Genomic DNA, 5967 nt, shown 5'->3' with positions numbered 1-5967 from the left:
TCCTCCAGCTTCTCCTCCAGTTCGCTCAACATCAGTCTCTCCTCCACAAACTCCTCCAGCAGCATCTCTCTCCGTCCCCCCAGTGCTTGTGATTGTACTGGGAGTTGTGCTCTTACTGCTCTTAGTGCCACTGCTTATACTGATTCAGCAGAACAGAGTGATGAGGAGAGGTAGGAGAGATCCAGAGACCGTCATATTGTGTCTTATTCAGTGTGTGATCAGTCATGTGTTGTGAACTGTCAGCAGGTTTGTCTGTCTACACTCGCAGCTCTCTCTAAGAGGAGACACAGGACGATGACTGAGGCTGTTTATGAGGAAATTCAGCACAGACACCATCACTTCACTCAGTGGGGTGAGTCTGTTGAAATTATCACCTTTATTATTAATATGAAAACATTTTATACTGTTGTTGTGAATAGTCAAAATGATGAATTTATAGTTGAAAGTTGTTGTTTTTTTGTTTTTTTTTAACTATGCTGACATGTCTAATGATTCTACATGTCTTTTTTGACCGTTAAGAGTTAAAGCTGTGTTAATCCTGTTATGCTTCCTGCTTTTAACCACAGAATTCAGCAGTGAAAACCACATTGCTGTGTTTGTGTAAAAACGTGTTTGTGCAAGCTGCAGTCAGGGTGAGAGCACACAGGTGTTAGTCTGTGGGGGAAGTTTGAACAAGTGTAGATATCAAAGTCAGCATTTCTGAACTCTCTTAGTAAAGGAAAAGTTCACCCAAAATAAAAATACACACCCTCAGGCTATCCAAGATGTAGATGAGTTCGTTTCTTCATTGGAAAAGATTTGAAGAATTTAGCATTACATCACTTGCTCACCAATGGATCCTTTGCAGTGAATGGGTGACGTCAGAATGAGAGTCAAGTCAAGTCAAGTCACCTTTATTTATATAGCGCTTTTAACAATACAGATTGTGTCAAAGCAACTGAACAGCATTAATTAGGAAAATAGTGTGTCAATAATGCAAAATGACAATAGTAAACACTAATTTTCCAGTTAAAGACAGTTCATCATTGAATCAGTGATGTCTTCATTCAGCTCAGTTCAGTTTAAATAGTATATTTGCAATCAAGTCAACGATATCGCCGGAAATGAAGTGTCCCCAACTAAGCAAGCCAGAGGCGACAGCGGCAAGGAACCAAAACTCCATCGGTGACAGAATGGAGAAAAAACCTTGGGAGAAACCAGGCTCAGTCGGGGGGCCAGTTCTCCTCTGACCAGACAAAACCAGCAATTCAATTCAGTTCAAGTTTATTTGTATAGCGCTTTTCACGATACAAATCGTTGCAAAGCAACTTTACAGCAAATTAAGTTTCTACAATATTTAGTGGTAGCTTATCAGTGGTGACTGTCAGTTAATGTTCATATGGCAGAAATGTACGGAAAAATCAATTTAAGACGTAATCAAACAGACGATGAACACTATTAACAGCAATTATTATATGATGCAATCAAATTTATAGCAAAATGTGGTAGTTCTGTGTGTTGTTTCAGGGTTGGCATCATCTGATGTCCTCTGAGGGGTTGGCATCATCTTTTCTCAGGTGTTCTGGATCCAGACTGAAGCTTGTGTAAATCCTAGTTTACCACGGGATGTCAATCCCGTGGCAAAAACAGAGAAACAAATAGGGACATAATTAGCGTAGCTGCTGTTCCAACCAAGCAAAATTGATTTGTTTAACCCAAACTAAAGAATAATAATAATGTGCATTTGATCAGATATAACTGCAGTACAAGATTATGATATGCATTATTTGAGAGTCTATCCCTTGTTGTTCTCTCACATCAAAATCCACCACTGTGTTTGTTTAGAACTGTTGTAATGGACATTTCTTAGAGTGTATGATTTATTGGTTTTCATTTACAGACAAAATGGACTAATATGTCAACACTGATAGAATTGTGAGAATTGTCCATACTAAAATTATCATTCCAAAATAAATATGACCGCAAATATAACTTAGTCCTAGTTTAGAGAGAGTGATGTTGTCTGTATTTTTTCACAGATTGCATGCATGAGACCTACGATGATGCCACAACCATGAGAGAAGGTGATTTTTACAGCCTAGTTTTTTAATGTGTGTTTTGGCATGACACATATTTGCATAATATGCATCTGCTGAACATTTTTAGAAGAAACACAGAAGAATTATGATAATATCGTTTGTGAACAAAATGTTGGCGCTGTAAGGGGTGAGTGTCATGGTGTTTCAATCAGACATATTTTATGTTCCATCTAAAACAAATATTTTTTTCCACTATCTTACATGTCAGCTAAAGTAGTCACCAACTGGTGCGTGTGTAGACTAAATTCCGAAGATATTGCAAAGTTTACAGATTAATCTTCTTTCCTTTTTTGTAACAACAGAGTATGGAGAAGAGGAGCCAGTTGAAGATGAAGAGAGTGTGTGAACTGCTTTCAATTACTGCTTCTGTTGTTTTTTCTTGTTGTTGTTGTTATTATTATTTGATACCATTTTGTATTAATCAGCTTACACTATTGCTGAATGGTGGCAGTTGCTGTCAGTGGTGCTGGTTGAGCGTCCACATTGTAGTTCAGCTCATTTCCCCAATCAGACCAATATATTTAGCTTGATGTAATGGTATAAATGGATATGTCACACATACAATTCATTCGAATTGACTGCCATGACTAAGTTAAATTTAATAGCAGTAATTTGTTGTCCTCCGAATGAAACTATTTTATATCAATGAATCAAAATTAATGCCTCTCTTTGGTCATGTTCTGTCATTTGTACAGTACATTATTTTACACTAAATACCCACCCACACGTATGACCCCTCGCTTGGGTGGTCATATATTGCTTTTACTTTACTGCCATCTTCTGGACATAAAACGGCGTTGCAGTGTTTTTTTGTCCAACAGACAGCTTATCATTCCTGCAATTTTATTTTTAAATGATAATTGATTAAAACGTTTTTTATGTCCATGATTGAACTTCCATTATTATTTTTTCATATAATGATAGCATATTGCCCTGCAAGTTTCACAATTTACGATCAATAGGGTATAGAGCATCTGAAGTGACATTTGTAGGGGAAGAAAAACCCTGAGGCTGAATTAGGAAATAACACACAACAATATAAATGGGGCAAACTTTTTCAATATACTTTATCAACACAATGGTCAAATGTGACCCTGGACCACAAAACCAGTCATAAGGCTCAATTTTCCGAAACTGAGATTTATACATCATCTGAAAGCTGAATAAATAAGCTTTCCATTGATGGTGTGTTAGGATAGGACCATATTTGGCCGAGATACAACTATTTGAAAATCTGGAATCTGAGGGTCCAAAAAAAATCTAAATATTGAGAAAATTGCCTTTAAGTCCTTAGCAATGCATATTACTAATCAAAAATTAAGTTTTAATATATTTACGGTAGGAAATTTACAAAATATCTTCATGGAACATTATCTTTACTTAATATCCTATTGATTTTGGCATAAAAGAAAAATCGATCATTTTGACCCATACAATTTTTGGCTATTGCTACAAATAAACCCGTGCTGACTGGTTTTGTGGTCCAAGGTCACAAATATTAGCGAGAGTATCGTTTTGATCAAAATGATTGCGGTCCCTTTAAATCCTGATTCATATGGGCATTTGATTGGCGCGCACGCGCTCCTTGTGGCGTAATTGATTGTTTGAGATGAGTTTGCAGACTCTCTAACGAAAAACGGCGGCAAACGTTAGCTGTTTAGAAAAATAAAATGAATATTCCCATTACGTACGATTTATAAGGCTTATTACAGGAAAATGTAAGCTATGACCTGTCTAAACACATTTTAAGTGTTGATAATATGTTGATATGACTGACTACACCGATATGGGTAATCATAAATCAAGTAATGTTATTGCTGTTCTGATAGCCATTATTAGTTTTGTCATTAGTAATCCCATCATAAATTAAAAAGTCTGTTAGTGTGTTTCTCCTTTTTTTTTTGGACTCAATGAGGAAAGGACTTGGGTGACTTGCCTAGTTTAAGATTTTTGTTGGTTTATTTATTTATTTATTGGGACTGGAGTTGTGAATGCAATGTTTATAATTGACTTTTTTTTGTCCCCTTTCAGCTAAAGTATTGCCTGACAAGTCCTCCAGATATGGATATTATGGATCTTACAGGTTAGAGAACTGCTTGCTTATTTACTTGCTTAGTTACTTAATATGAGATGTGATTGAAGAGTCTCAGCGTTCTAAATAGTTTTGTATTCTCCAACTATTTTAAATCAGAATCCTGGGACTTTATCTGTAACATCAGTACAACTTTATAATTTCATGTAAATAGTTTTCTCAGTGTAATTAAGTCAGTGAATGTCTGCTCAGGGACTATAGGATTTATGAAGTCATCAAAATAAAAAAATTATAAAGTAACTTGCCAAGTTACTGTCATAGGTTTGATGCTTTGCTGTGATGCCGGTTTCAAGCTGTTCAAACAGCCTAAACCATTTATCTGCCTGTCTCTCTAAAATGTCATTTATCTATCACACTATGAATGTTGGATTATTGTTTTTGTGTTATTTTAATAATATTGTGGTAATGGATACGTTTAAACCCCAAAACCTAAATCTTGTACCATATTTTTCTTAATGAATATGAAATTTATCAGTATGCCATGCTTGAAAGTGACTTAAGGGAACAGCGGCTGGGGACTAACTGAGGTTATATGAGGTTGCATGATGCACACTTTCAACTGCAGTTCACATTTTGATCACAAGGTGGAAACCTGTGACTGAGGAGATATAGTCTACTAAAATATGTGTGATGTCTCTATCTCTGTCTCTCTATCCATCCTTTATCTTAAAATATATGTAAAAACAACAACAAAATTATCATCCAATTCTTATTTTACATTTGGACTTTCTTCAGTACGTATTCATTCAATTGCCAAAGATCATCAAATTAGGTCCATGTTAGGTCACTGCTCTGCTGTAGCCAATAGACCAGAGATTAGAAAAATTCACCACTTTGCTCCACAATACAGATATTGTGCTCATATTAATCACTGGTCTATTCACTGCAGTTCAGCTGGATGGTGTTGTAATGCGAGGTGTTACTCACAAGCAATTAAATCACGAATGCGCTCCGGCAATAAAGGATGCATTCTCAAAGAACAGCTGTGACTGACACCAGCTTTATCTGCCGTCTGGTCACCGTGGGAACGCAGGTATACCTATTAAATTCTTACAGAGACTGCAGAAGCAGACAGGGGTTTCCATAGAGACCGCAGGAGGCCAAGTCCACAATAAGCAACCCCCAAACTATTTTTACACCCTGCGGCTTAAACATTCTCTGAAACTTCCCAGCCAGTTATGAAATAGATAGATAGATAGATAGATAGATAGATCACCATCAGGCCATCCATAATGTACAGTAGATGAGTTTGTTTCTTTATTGGAACAGATTTGGAGTAATTTAGCATTGCATCAATTGCTCACCAGTGGATCCTCTGCGGTGAATGGGTGCCATCAGAATGAGCATCACAATAATCCACAAGTAATCCACACCACTCCAGTCCATCAGTTAACATCTTAAGCAAAAAGCTGCGTGTTTGTAAGAAACAAATCTATCATTAATGAGTTTTAACATTAAACCGTAACTTCTGACCAAAAGTTCATAATCCATAGTAATGCTTTCTCCAATGAAAGTCCATCCCCTGTTGTTCTTTCAAATCAAAATCCATCAACATATTTGTTTAGAACGGTTTTAACTTGTAAATGATGCTTGATCTGTGCATATTTCTCTCCTGATTCAGACAAGACAACTTTTTCACTGGCGAAAGCAATATTATGGAAAGAGGACTTGTATTTTAGCCAGATAGATTTGTTTCTTACAAACATAATTTTTTCGCTTCACAAGATGTTAATTCATGGACTGTAGTCATTTGTTGGATTATTGTGATGTTTATAATCAGCTGTTTGGACTCTCATT

The 5967-nt window shown here is 36.3% G+C and overlaps 1 long non-coding RNA gene across 1 annotated transcript in view; it reads left to right on the top strand.

Annotated features, from left to right (window-relative positions):
• Positions 1-3699: 3699 nt before the first annotated feature.
• The window catches only part of LOC107745012 (uncharacterized), a 4457-nt gene continuing 2189 nt past the window's right edge, over positions 3700-5967 (top strand). Inside the window, exons 1-3 of the long non-coding RNA XR_001640558.1 lie at positions 3700-3796; positions 4110-4161; positions 5060-5203. This is a non-coding gene — a long non-coding RNA (uncharacterized LOC107745012). The remainder of the gene's footprint in view (positions 3797-4109; positions 4162-5059; positions 5204-5967) is intronic.

The sequence above is a fragment of the Sinocyclocheilus rhinocerous genome, unplaced genomic scaffold, assembly GCF_001515625.1.
Source record: "Sinocyclocheilus rhinocerous isolate Xijiao unplaced genomic scaffold, SAMN03320098_v1.1 scaffold2032, whole genome shotgun sequence".
NCBI lineage: Eukaryota > Metazoa > Chordata > Actinopteri > Cypriniformes > Cyprinidae > Sinocyclocheilus > Sinocyclocheilus rhinocerous.
This window is presented reverse-complemented; position numbering and strand designations above follow the sequence as displayed.